Raw genomic sequence first — 14,598 nt, forward strand, 5'->3', positions numbered from 1 at the left:
CATCACCCCACTGTGCTTGAGTGGCAGAAAATCAAATGTAAGACTCGGATTTGGGTGGCTAGAAATTCCTTCCTCTAGCTTCTGAAATCCCTATTTCCTTTGATGGTCCAGTCCTCCTTATTGATAAATTTAGGTAGAACTGAGGAAATGAATACCATAAAGAGTTCTGCTGGATCAGATCAACATCTAGCATCTACTTGTTTCTTTCAAGACTGAAGGTACACTCTTTCACCTTTGGTGGACATGCCCAAGGATTAAGACATTCTGGGAGATGATTTATAATGAAATGAAAAAGGTATTCAAATATACCTTCTTGAAGAAGCCAGAGGCCTTTCTCCTGGGCATGGTCGGCCAATTGGTGCCAAAGAAGGATAGAACTTTTTTTATGTATGCAACATCAGCAGCAAGAATACTCATCGCGAAGTATTGGAAGACACAAGATTTACCCACCTGCACATGAAGATCTGCTTCAGAGGCCCTGAAGAATGGCAGATGAAGTTAATGGACTATATGGAACTGGCGGAAATGACTGGCACTATTTACATTATTTACAGAAATACTGTAAAATTAATGAATGTTAGAAAAATGTTGGAATGAAGTTATATGGCTTTAGTAGAATTGTTATAAGGAATTAAGTATAAATAGATTAATAGAGTATTAAAGGAAAAAATAAGGTTAGAATGTGTTAAGATAATTATAGGATAGAAAACAGAGGAAGATGGAAAGGAATTGCTGAAACAATTAACAGAAGTGGAATACGAAAAGGGAGGTGTGAGGAGGTCGTTGAAATAAGTGAACGAAAGATAAGATATTGAAATTGTTTGATGTGTTTTAAACTGTTTTTGTTTTGTTTTGTTTTGTTATTTTAATGTGTTAGTGTTATGTAGTGTTTTTGTATTGTTTTGTATTGTATTGTATGGTTCATTTTTTTTGTAGTGTTTAAATTGTTGAAAAAATAATTTTATTTTATTTTTTAAAATACTTGTTTCTTTCAAGAACCCACAACAGAAGAAATAGATGCAGGGGTTTCCATTGCCAAAACCAGCCCCTCTGCAATACTTGGTGTTGGTAGTGAAACAGTACTTGGGTTCTACCTGGAATTATGGAAACGATAACCAGGGTTTATAGGAAACCCACTTGGTGTCAAAGCAACATCCTTGAATAGCTTCAAGGCACCTTAAGCACATTATATCAAGAGTGGCGTGTGGAATTTGGATGGCAGGCCAGATGGCTATCTCTTCCATGGGCCAGGCTGGCTGATGGTTAAGGTGCGCATGGTGGCATCAGCAAAGCCCCTTTTGGGTGAGCCAAGTCATTACCTGGTCCACACCTGATGCCGTGTATGGTATCAGGCGTAGGGTAGGTGAGTGTAGCTTAGCCAAAATGGCCTCTTGGGCTGCCAGGCTTCAGGGAATCCAATCCCTCCCATGATGGGCAACCAAGAATCAGATAAACAGGAAGAGTTCTTACCAAGTCTTTTATTCCATATTCACAGAGAGTGGCTTAGAAAAGGTGCCTCTCTTTCAGTAATGGTGTTCTGAGTAAAGCCCCACTCCCTCTGTCTCTCCTATTACACGTCATTCCTGGGTTGGCTGATCTGTGATTTCTGCCTCTGAGTTTTCTGTTCTCCTACTTTCAGTGCCCACGAGCTGCTCCAGCTCTGCTGCTCTCCTCTCCTCTCGCCCCATTATCCCCCAGCTTTGTTCCTCTTCTGTCTCAGAGTCATGACCTTCTGCAAACCACTGTTGTAAATCTATACTGCCTCCCTCTTCTATGGAAATTGCAGGTGTGTGTGTGTGGGGGGGGTCTCCTCCATTCCTCTTCAGCCCAGTCCCTGACATGGGCCAGAGGAAGAGGTTGAATCGCTCGAGTCAGTAGCACTCTTAAGAAAATGGCAGCTGTGAAGGTTTTCTGGACCCTGTTAAAAACCTGCACCAAAGGGATCAAGCATAAATCAACCAGAAAGGGAGTTCTAAAATTGTGTGGCTGCAACTGAGAAGGTCCTGCCTCTCACAATGACCTTGGGATCGTAAGCAGGGCCTCTGAAGCAGATCTTCATGTGCAGGTAGAGTCATATAGTCAAAGATATCTCTCAAGGTAATCCAGTCCCCCAACGTTTCAGGTTTATAGGTTAACATCAGCAGTTTGAACTGGTCTGGAAGCTAAAGCTTATTTGTTTTGGAAGCAGAGCCTTCTTAATTAATGAGTGCAAACCACCCACAGCAGCTTTGCGTGTTTCCCCCCTCCCTGTACATAGAATTAGCAATGTGAAGTTAGATACAGTGCTTACAATGATTTAGATGTAATCTATAACACACAACTCCCCTCTCTGTCTAATTAATTCCTCTAATAGAATTAATCAGCACCCTAAATACAAGACTCTCTGGCAATTAAAAAAAATAAAAGATGCTCTCTTTCCCAAAATACAATTACCCTGACAAACTCAATTACATGCCTCAGTTGCTTCGTAAATTGTGTTGCTCAGTTGCTTCTTCAAACCAACCTGCGCCCTATTCAAGTTTTGATTGTTAAGAGAAATCGCAGCTCTCTAAATCAGATGGTGTTTACAAAAATATACGGCCATGATGTTTTATTACCCCCGTGGGCGAAATTAATTTGACACATCGAAGCTAAATGAGCAGAGCCAGGTGAGGGATAACTTCTGGGTGCTCTCCCACCCCAATTCAGCAGATGCAATTTATATCAGAACAGTGTTTCTCAAACAGTGGGAGTGGACTCCCTAGTGAGCCTTGGGCCTCTTTCATAGAACTGTAGAATCCTAGAACTGTACAGTTGGAAGGAGGGTCATCTAGCCAACCCCCTGCAATGCAGGAATCTCAACTAAAGCATCCATGACAGATGGGTAGCTGTCCTGTTTGTTATGTACTGAAGTTCTCACCCTGGGCCAGCATGGGGATACTGTAGATAGTTATGCAAATGAAGGATCGAAAATGACGTTCAGTGATTGGATAGTTTTAGAAAGTTGCAACAGTTACGTTGCTCTATATATAAGCAGGCTGCTCTATATAAGCAGGCTGACTGAGCTCCTCAGTTCTGTTCTGTTCTGGCCTTTGAATAAACAAGAGCTGTTGAAGAATCGCTGTGTCGTCTGATATGTTCGCCCACAACTTAACACTGTTCATTCAATGTGAACACACAGACAGAAGGCAGGAGACTGGCAAATGCCATGTAGGGACACAATAGAGGTGTCTAATAAAATGTACAGTGGGAAGAAGACGGATAGAGGAAAGTAGACAGAACCCAGGGCCACCCAATGAAGCTGAACATTGGAAGATTCGGAACATACACAGCATGTAGTCAAAACTATGGATTTCACTCCCACAATGATGGCCAGCAACCGGGATGGCTTTAAGAGAAGATTCAGCAAAGCCGTGGAGGATCAGGTTATCGGTGTCTGCTAGCCACATGTTCTACCACCAACGATGGAGGCGAGATGACTCTGTACGCCAGTGGTTGGGATTCGCAAGCGTAGAGGAGCCCTCAGATCCTGCTTGCAGGCTCTGCAGGCTAGTTGGCCACTGTGCGAACAACGCACAGGACTAGATGGGCCTTTGGCCTGATCCAGCAGGGTTCCTCAAGCAGGAAGGAAGAACCTTGTTTATCAAAGCACCTGTCCGCAGTCATGGTTCCTCACCCCAGCTCAGGTTAGCTAGTGGAGGTTTGTATCTGTACATGTATGGAGGTGGGAGGGGGGTGGGAAGCAACCGTATGCAGCCACCCCAATGCTTTTTATATTTTAATCAGAGCTTGATGGAACAAAATCATACATCAAGCTGATAGCTTTCTTCGTAGCTACGGTAGCTCAGGTGCGATATCCCCAGAGCCCATCCTTTGCTCATTCTGCACATTTTCCCAGTCAGCAATGATGCACGAGATGACACTTGCAAAGGCCTGCCGAGCTCATACAATATTAGATAAAAATTACAAGTGAGAAGCTATTTTACTGCTATTTATTTTCATCAGCTAAGCATCACTCTCCTAAATGTCATTGTGGGCCGGTCGATATTGGCTTTTCAGTCTCCTGAAAAGTTTTGTAATTCTTTTTTTCGCCGCTTATGTATAGGAATCAATAATAGCTTGCTATTTGTTGAAACTGTGAAATGGCCAAGTTACCGCTAATGTGTTCCTGATTTCGCCCTGTATTATATCGCCGCTCACTCTGCGGAATGCAAATGGCTCGTTTTCAAGTTAAAGATCTATTTATTTGCTCACTTAAAAGAAGCCCTTAAAATTCACATTAAGATTTTCTGCCTCCTTCGCATCCTACATCCAAAAGCATTAAAGAAGATAACTAATGATCCCACCGTGGTCTATGAGGATACCAAGCAGCTGCAATCTGCATGTGCAGGTAGGTACCTAGAGATTCTATGGTACGGTGACATCAGGGGCAGAGTGGACCACGCACTATATGTGTATTGGGGGGGGGGGTTCTGACTACAACAGCAAACCTAGCCACCTCAACCTTGCCTCCAACTTACATGCATTGCTCAATGGCCTAGGCTTGTACATACTGGCACCAAAGCAAATGCCACACGCAGATCATAATGTTGGTCTCTCCTATGTGGTGTTTCCAGGCAGGGCTAGGTAAGACTCTTGGCTGAAATCCCAAAGAGCTGCTGACAATACTGAGCTAAATGAACCAATGATCTGACTTGGTATAAGACAGCTTCCTATGTTACAGTGCTCTGTGTATTGACCATGGATGTGTAAGGGGAGAATTGCTGAACACCTGAGCGTCCCATTGATCCCACAGCTCTATGAGCACACGTTGGAATTTCACTGAGCTTAGAATTGGATCAAGAGGACTAGAGTAACACTCTGTGTTTTAAAAACTACAATTGGGGCAACAGCTTTCGGACCAACCAAAACAGTGGCGTAGCGTGGGTTGTCAGCACCCGGGGCAAGGCAAGTAATTTGTGCCCCCTAACCCGTGGATTTGCGCCCCCTAACCCGTGGATTTGCCTAACCCCCAGATGTTGCGCCCGGTGCGGCCGGCCCCCCCTGCACCCCCCCCCCACGCTACGCCACTGAACCAAAATAGTGACCAAGCTTTCAGGTTCTCTGAAATTCTTCATCAGATCGGATATTTAGCAAAATAGGAACGTGGAGAGAGAGTAAAAAAGCAGCTTGGTGGCCACAAAGTTTGCCATGGTTTTAAGATGGAGAAGATGGAAGATTTAATTGTGACTAGCATGCAGTCCTACACATATCTGCTCAGATCCACTCCCCCTTGACTTCAATGGGATTTTCCCCTAGGCAAGCCTGTATAAAGGTGACCAAATGCAGATATGGGCTTGTATCCCAAGTTTTATGTGGTGTAGACCCACAACTAATGCTGGATACAACCCACTGTACAACTAATGCTGGATACAACCCACTGTAGCCATAACTTCCAAGTCAAGTTTTATCTCTTCCACTTTCCCCAAACTTTATTTAACATCCAGCCTGGTTTTGGAGAATTCAAAAGCTTGCTCACTATTTTGTGACATTTTGGTTGTTCCTAACAAATCTGTTGCTGGACTGCGTGTATTTAAAAAAAGAAAGAAAGAAAGAAATCCACTTATAGATCAGCACAGCTTCCTTCGCTTTTGTGTGTCATCAGATTTTATTGTCCTTCTTTGCACTTGGTGCTGTCTTCGTTCACTGAGCTAATCTCCATGTAGCAAGTTCTGTACACCCTCACTTATTTTCAGTGAGTGAAGGGCAAGTAATAAATGATGGTAATTAAGTGATGATGAAGGGCAACACAAGTATTTATTTGCCGGGTTTACACAGGACAGGAAGGTTGCTACCTCTTCCTGGTAACCACTTTGGTTAGCAAAGGGAAAACTCAGAACTCTTGCTTAATAAACCCCCGTTTGACTTGGCTGGTCTGAGTCTGCCATCTAGCGTTTTAGTGCCAGGCTACAGATTTTCCTTCTTAAAGGGCTGGCAAAAAGTTAGTTAGAAAAAGGGCTGTGTGGAGAAGTCCTTTTTTTGATGAACGTTGAACCTAAGACTCTATAACTGCAAACACAATGTCAACATGCCCTATACTGGGAGTGGGCAGAATTTCAGATTTGCAGGATTTATGTCTTCTTATTTCTTTTACTAGAACCCCGAGATGCACCAGTCAGGTGCAGAATAGTTTCTCGCAAGAGGAGAGCAACATCCGCTTGCCGTTAAGAAACAAGGTGTCTCTGAGCCACATACTCAGCCCCAGAATTGAGTCTCATATGAAAGTCCACTCCTGCCCTTCAAGCTTCCTTCATCTCAGCAGCCTCAGTTTGAAGCAAGGCAAAGCTGTTTTTGGTTTTGCTATTGTTTGTTTGTTTTAAAAAAAGGGAGACAGAAGCCTTGCTGATCTATTGCAAATTACTCATGAGTTCTAGCAGTAGAAAGTAATTTTTCTCCTGCTCCCCCCCCCCACAACAGTGGCCAATGGGGCTACCCACAATCCTGCCTTCCAAATGTGCCACGTTGCTACTGCTTACCAAGAGGGAAGCAGCAAGAGAGCAGGAACTTGGCACACGAGGGGGCACTGTGGTAGAGCCAATCTGATGCTCCTGAGGCTGCTGGCTTGTCCCTCCCCTTCCTGGTAAGCAGTACTGATCCGGAATGTTCAGAAGGCTGAAGAGCAGTGCAGCCTCCCCTGCACAGCCCCATTGGCGACTACTCTGAGGCCTAAGGCATGTGGACTGAAAGCCAATATTCCCTCTCCTTTTCTCTCAGGGACTACCGCTTGCCCAAGGACTTGTGAGAAGCAGTGGCATAGCATGGGTTGCCAGTGCCCAGGGCCGTGTGGTGTGGCAGAGGGGAAAGGATGGAGTACACACGCGCATTCAACTGCCTAATGGCATCTGTGTCACCCAGGAGATTGCAGCTGCAGAGATTAGAAAATAAGAGTTGTTCCATTATATGGAGAAGTCACTTACTGGTTCGCATGGAGAAGCCGTTTTTCACGGAGCCTGTGACGGAAGCAAACAGCTGCATTGAGGCAGCAATAGGTGTTGAGATTTTGCACCCCTAACAACTGCCTTTTTGCCCCCCACCCCCCACGCTACACCACTGGTGAGAGGAGTCGGTCAAACCCCAGCAATCATCTATTACCAGAACATTTACTCTTCACTTAGTTTAATCGCCCATCTGTATCTTTTGAAGGATAATCATGACAAGTTTAGAATATTTAATCCTATGAGGAGCTAAAGTTGGAGAAGCCTTTTTTAAAAAAACAACTTGTCAAGTAGAACCTAGCTTCAAAGGAAGCAGCATATTATCCCTTTGACTTTCTGCCCACCTGAATTCTTCTAGCATTAACTCTTTCTAAATTACTAAAAAACACACACCAGTGTTTAGGATCCAGGCAGGTGCAGGGGAGGCAGTGAGGAGATGTGCCTATGGAAAGTGGTCCACTGTTGCCCATTCTTGGAAGTACTGACAGTCCTTTATCATGATGTGATCACCTAGCTCAGTAGCTCTCAAGCGTTAGAACCAGTGTCTCAAAATAGAACGAGTTGAACAGTTAGAAGTATTTTATCTGTTTTCCTTTTCCTTATCTCTGCCTGTTCTCCCTGATGCTTTCTATTGCCTGTTTCTATTAGCAATACTTGCCTGTGGCCAAGCCTTCTAGATCGGTGTGGTACTGCACCTCTACAGTTTCAAAATCCGTACTCTCCATTGTAAAAACAAGACCCACTGATATTCAGGAAGGAAGTGCATGGACACACTACAGCAGGGATTAAAAATTCAGTCTCCAAATGCATGTTTAGATTAAGGTGGGTCCTGGGTCTGGAAAAAAATGACACTAAGCACAAAAAGGTTGAAATAATTGGTAAAGGAAACTTGGCACAGGTACAGTTGCTGAAGGATGACACACATGCGCCATACAGCATCTCTGTTCTGTTATTTTGTTTGCTTCTGTTTGGGTCCTAACTGTATCTGTGGAAATGCCGATTTGAGAATCCCAGGTCAGCCATGTAGCTCAGTTTGGGCAGCTATTCCTTTTCCAGCCCAACTTATCTTAGAGTGTTTTGTGCGAAGATATACAGTGGTACCTCAGGTTACATACGCTCCAGGTTACATACGCTTCAGGGTACAGACTCTGCTAACCCAGAAATAGTGCTTCAGGTTAAGAACTTTGCTTCAGGATGAGAACAGAAGTCGTGCTCCGGCGGTGCGGCAGCAGCGGGAGGCCCCACTAGCTAAAGTGGTGCTTCAGGTTAAGAACAGTTTCAGGTTAAGAACGGACCTCTGGAACGAATTAAGTACTTAACCTGAGGTACCACTGTAATGGGATTACCCCCAACTAATATAGGGTGGGGAGTGTTCTATGGAGGGCTCTGGTTCAGCACAATATAAATGCTTAGAAGTCTTGCATTGACCATGTAAGAAAAAATGATCTTAGGAACATAAGACCTTTCTGGATCAGGCCAATGGCCCAACTAGATCTCACAGTGGCCAACTAGACGCCTGTGGGAAACCAGTTTCCAACAACTGGCATTCAGTGCATTTCTGTCTCCAACCTGGAACTCGCGGGCGCCATGGCATCCACAAAGGTCTTCAGTGATACACTGAGTGGTGGCCCCAGACTCTGAACTTTCACTTTGAAAATAAATAAATCTCTAGACCTCCTAGAAAGAAGGTAGTGCCACAAAATACCGTGGTACCTCGGGTTAAGTACTTAATTCGTCCCGGAGGTCTGTACTTAACCTGAAACTGTTCTTAACCTGAAGCACCACTTTAGCTAATGGGGCCTCCTGCTGCTGCCACGCTGCCAGAGCACGATTTCTGTTCTCATCCTGAAGCAAAGTTCTTAACCTGAAGCACTATTTCTGGGTTAGCGGAGTCTGTAACCTGAAGCGTATGTAACCTGAAGTGTATGTAACCCAAGGTACCACTGTATACAGGTACTATTTTAAGAGATTACTTGTCGAATAAGCCACCCTGGCTGCTCTGCTCCCACCCATCAAATGTTTTTAGCCAATGAGCAAAGTCAGAGCTGTGATTGATAAGTGGATTGTTTGGACACCAGGAAATGGAAGTCTACCTCTCTCCTTTAGTGGTGGCAAAAAATCTCACAAAAGACAAAAAAGGTTTAAGTGTGTCTCCTGCTATGCACTCACTCGTTAAGAATTTACTATATAGTTACCTTACAGTATACATGTATACTCAGAAGTAAGTCTCTTTGTGTTTAATGGGGCTTACTCCTTGGTACTTTCTCAAAATTTCAAATGTACCTCTGGGGACCTAAAAGGGTTGGCGACCATTGCCCTAGAAATAACTTACTGGGAATAGTAGTAGTATTTTTTTTTTTAAAAAATTGCCTGGTTTGAGAAGCCTAACTTTATAAATACTGGGAACTATACATACCTGTCAAGCGTCCCTTATTTGGCGGGGCAGTCCCTTATCCCAGCACCATGTCCCGCTGCTGTCCCTTATTGATGAGGCTTTGTTTGGCTGCTGGCTGGGCTTTCTGCCTTTGGCTCGGAGGGCCTCAGAAGCTAAACATACCTGTGCCCGGAAAATCCCTTATTTTGGCTGCTGATCCCTTATTTTCGAGGCTGCTTGTCCCTTATTTTCAAATCTATAAGTTGACAGCTATGGAACTGTAATCAACTGGCTGAGCAAATCTGCATACATTTTCATATGTCATATGTTCCAAATAATTCTTTCAAAATCTCTGTTGCAAACTAGTGAGCTTAACTTTCATCTCCTTTCAACACGAAAACATAGTTCAGCATGGTCATAATTCAGGCCGGAGTTAGTCCTGTGGCCCAAGAAACTTAATTCAGTTCTTTGATGTCATCGTTCTCCTGTTCTGGGGAAGGAGTTCTCTGCAAGAAACAATCAGCTGAGGCTTTACCTTCCTTTGCCACTAGATGCAGCTCATGCTTCATTCTGAGTTACCTGCGGCAACACACAGTTTTGTTAAATCAGCTTATCATAGAGGCTAAATCCATACATTCCCCCCCAAAAAATGCACCCAAAATGCAAAGGCTGGACAAGACGGATCTTCATAATCCTGTGTTTCCTGAACTTCCCCTGCAAATGTGCACAGTTTTGGCTATTCTCAATTCCAGTCTTCACAGCCCCACCAAGCAACATTATCAAGATGGCATTTCCACACCCTAAGGTCTTTCATGGGCCAAATCATTTTAGACATGCAGCATCTGAAAAACCACCCTGAAAAACTACTCAGAAGAGTAGTAGGAGATGGGTGATTGACTCAATGGGCATGGCAAACCTGTTGATCATGATCATCTGCATACTATCCCTTGCTTTTTCCTGTAGGACTAATTGCAATCATTAACAGAAGAAGTGAGCATGCACACAAAAGCTTATACCCAGAACAAACTTAGTTGGTCTCTAAGTTGCTACTGGACTTTTTTTTAAAAAAAAAAATTATTTATTTCGACTGCGTCAGACCAACACGGCTACCTACCTGAATCAATGATGATGATGATGATTAGTTTTTCATCCTCAGCACTTCTGAAAGTCAACATGTTGGAAGAAGTTTTGATGAAGGGTGATAAGTGGCCTTCATAGCACATAGTGACATTATTCTACACTTTTTGTGTATCATTGTTAGTTTTGACTGATGCAGAGCTGTCATCATGGGTTGTGAAATATACTCGGAGTTGAGAGTGGATTTCATGCTCTTTATTCAGCTCATAGTGGTGAGGAGGAATGGAAGTCTGCTTTATATACATTATTTACACAATGGGCCCCACGTGATTGGCTCATTTTGGGATTGTCCTGTAGGCCAATCAGGTTGCGAATTCACTTCAACCTGGAGCTGGATTGGGTGGCCCCTGTGGACGAAACAGACTGCTGCATTCTGGGTCATATTGTTCTAGGACCAATCAGACTGCTGCATTTTGGATCCTATTCAACTCGGTACATAACAGGTTGGTAGCATGAGTGCTTGCCAAGACCTATGTATCAGCCAATCCCAAGAGCCTCTGCTGCTTTTTGCTACTTCTTCCTGTTCACCAGCTGCAGCCAGATTTGTGAACAGCAAAGAGAAGGAGCAGCAACCTTGATTTTCCTCTCCCTCTGGGTGTTGCTGCTGACTGGGCCTAGAGGGAAAGAGCAAGCACATGGGCTGAAGGGATTGTTATCATGGAAGAGGTGGGCTGCCTGCAATGCTAGTTGTTTCAGCAGCACATATTTATTTAGTTGCTGTTTCTTCGCTTTCCATCTGCACTAAACACTTAAAGCCATATCATTCCACTTTAAACAGTCATGGCTTCTCCTCTCATAGAAAGGGTAGTTTGTTAAGGGTGCCGGCAGTTGTTAGGAGATCCCCTACTTCCCGCACAGAGCTATACTTTACGGAGTTCTTTGGGAAGAGGAATGGACTGTTACACCACTCTAGAAACTGTAGCTCTGTGAGGGGAATATGGGTCAGGAGTAGTGCACCCTTAACAAACTACAGTTCCCAGGATTCTTTGAAGGAAGCCATGACTGGTTAGAGTGGTATGATACTGTTTTAAATGTATGGTGCAAATGGGGCCTTTAATAACACAACAGATATGTTGACCATGTCATTATATGGTTTATTCACTAGGTTGGGCTGGACTTAGTTGTATCAAGAGGTTTCTGTTGGAGAGCGACAATGACAGTTCTTGTCTTGCTTCCTGACTGATCAGGGCAAGACCAAGATGTCTTGCTGCCTGAGGCAAAGGACAAGATGGCACTCCCTCCCATTCCATATGGACTAGCACTTGAATTTTACCTGAACAATGCTGACGGAGCATCATCTTCCATGGCACCTGAAGGTGGCAGGCTAGTTTAGGGGGTGCAAGGAACATTGCATGGCATACTGAGCTCTGTTCTCTCTGGACCCCTCCGCATCCGCCACCTGAGGTGGCCATCTCACGCTGCCAGATGGTAGGGCTGGCCCTGTACATGGTATATTCTCTAAGATCTCAGGACTGGGATCGTAATATTGACCCATCTCGAGGGGGCATTCTAAAGAAGACTGTATGTGATGTGCTTTGAACATTCAGTGTGCTATTTTTACCGCCTTGGAGATCATTATTTGCTTCATGGTAGCTGCTAACCCCTTGAGATCCCAGCAATGCCTGGAATCAGCATAAATGGATTGCTGTGGGGCAATTATATACAGAAAAGATAAAGCAATCTTTTCAAATAATGAAAACACTTGTATGCATCTTCAAGAGTCTGAGGATTCTGACGCTGAGTAAATAATAATGATGTAGAATAAGGTTACAGGGTGGCGAGAGAAGAGACCGGGAAGCATTAAAAGCAACGTCCTATAGGCTCCGTGTGTGAATGACAGAGCTATGCCCTGAATACCCTCCGAGTCTTAATGAAAAGCATCAGGGCAAATCAAAGTCAAGTTGCTGTCAGAAGGACTGAGACTTTGGAAGGTTGAAGGGAAAAGCGACTTTGCCACAATATACAGTGAGACTCATTCAATGCAAGTTGTGGAGGCTACAGGCTGATGACTGGTGCAAAAAAACACCTTGCTTTTTTGCATTATTATTTAATTCGCTTTGAATCAATGAAATGAGTGGTTTTATATTCATTTCCGTTTAAAAAGGGGGGGGAGAGGAGCAGCCATTTTCTCCCCAGGTGATGTGACTTCTGAGGTAGTTTGTGCACCTTTGCTCCCCACCCTGCACTCATCTCCAGCGTGGAGATGCAAGTGTGGTGTAGTGGTTAAGAGCGGTGGACTCGTAATCTGGTGAACCGGGTTCGCGTCTCCGCTCCTCCACATGCAGCTGCTGGGTGACCTTGGGCCAGTCACACTTCTTTGAAGTCTCTCAGCCCCACTCACCTCACAGAGTGTTTGTTGTGGGGGAGGAAGGGAAAGGAGATTGTTAGCCGCTTTTAGACTCCCCACCTTCTCACTATATAGAAGGATCTGGCAACTTCTGTTTCAGTGTATCTGAAGAAGTGTGCTTGCACACGAAAGCTCATACCAAGAACTAACTTAGTTGGTCTTTAAGGTGCTACTGGAAGGAATTATTTTGTTTTCACATACCAGGAATTGGCTTCGACTGGCGGCTAACCCAGGTGAGGGTCGCCAATGGGTCTTGAACCATCATTGAGTTAGGGACTTCCCCTACATGCAAAGATGGGCTTGGGTGGGTTGAGCAGATGAGACCAACAGTGGCTCATGCGAAATTTCGGACCTGGAAGACAGTGTCCCGGATTTGGACCACGTCATGTTGGGGGCGTATGTTGGTGTAACCTCCATACATTGGTACTGGATGAGGGTGAGGATGAGATGGAGTGAGAGTGCTCAGCTTTGCTCTCCCCTTCACATGTTGATTAAATGAGGGAGGGGGGCATTTGAATAAAGCATGAAATTCTAAGGTGCTACAGATATATCTATATCTATATCTATACAGATATCCCAGTTTGAGCTTTGTCTGTATAGCCCAATATTTCCGACTTGCACCTGGATAATCATCCTGTCCCAAGGAAGAATGATTGTAGACATTAGAAGCCCAGGGGGATTTATGTTTCTAATCTGACATTTGTGTCTACCTTTCTCATAGTTCCTGATGGCTTTAGCTTCCCAGCTGCGAGCATCTATCAGCAAGATAGCAACATGCTCACATTTTATTTTCCTGTTAGTCATATCACCATACTTATTTTAGTTTGCTTCTTTTTTAAAGTTATCTGACAATTCTTGTTTCTGTGGTCTGCTGCAGATAACAGGCGTGTAGAAAGAGTCCGATATTGTTGGGGGCATAGGCTGTTGTCTGTAAATTTGTTCACTTGGGATATTTCCTAGTAAATCAATGCATCTGTGTGCTGCCTTGAAGGGATGAATGAAATCATTTAAATAAATAGATTTGCAAATAGATTTGTACCATATTTATTTATTAACAAACAAACAGGACGTGCTGGAGGATTGGGAAGGTCAAGGGTTAAGGACTGGGTTAGGCTATTTCATTATTAACATTTAACATTTTTGTGTCATCATGATGCTTAAGTGTCGAGGGCAGCAATGCAAAGGTCAGGGATGAGGTATTTGGGAACAAAATTACCCAGGGAGAATTAAATACTATAGCCTTATCTCTTGTGGTGCTTATTTCCACTACTCCCCTCAGTGTGTAATAATGACCTGAGTCTCCTCTTTTAATAACTGTCCTGTTTTTAATGGAACTGTTTTATTGTTTATTTTAATTATGGATGTTTATATTTTAAGGCTAGCGTAATTGGTTTTTTATACTTGTAAACCACTTAGAATGTTGTTGTTGTCTTGCATTAAGTGGTATATTACTTAAATAATTCTTAATAGGTTTTTTTTTTAATGACAGTGGAGAAAAATATATCAATACTGATATTAATTTCACTAGCACTTGAAGAGTATAACCATAGTTATAAATTATTTTTTTTAAAAAAATAAGGAATGTTATGACTACTTTTGCATTAATGCTCCTAGTGACAATGGATGGATACAATTAGTACACCTTTTACTGCGTATTCTCCAAACGCCACTTAGTGTGTCCAAGTCAATTCCACATAATGCTCAAAAAGGCAAGAAAATACACGGAGAGTTGGGGGAAAGCCTGGTGTGAAAGAGCCAGTGTGGTGTAGTGAGTGCCAGTGTGGTGC

This window comes from Podarcis liolepis (assembly GCF_965112155.1).
Source record: "Podarcis liolepis genome assembly, chromosome: 2".
Lineage (NCBI taxonomy): Eukaryota > Metazoa > Chordata > Lepidosauria > Squamata > Lacertidae > Podarcis > Podarcis liolepis.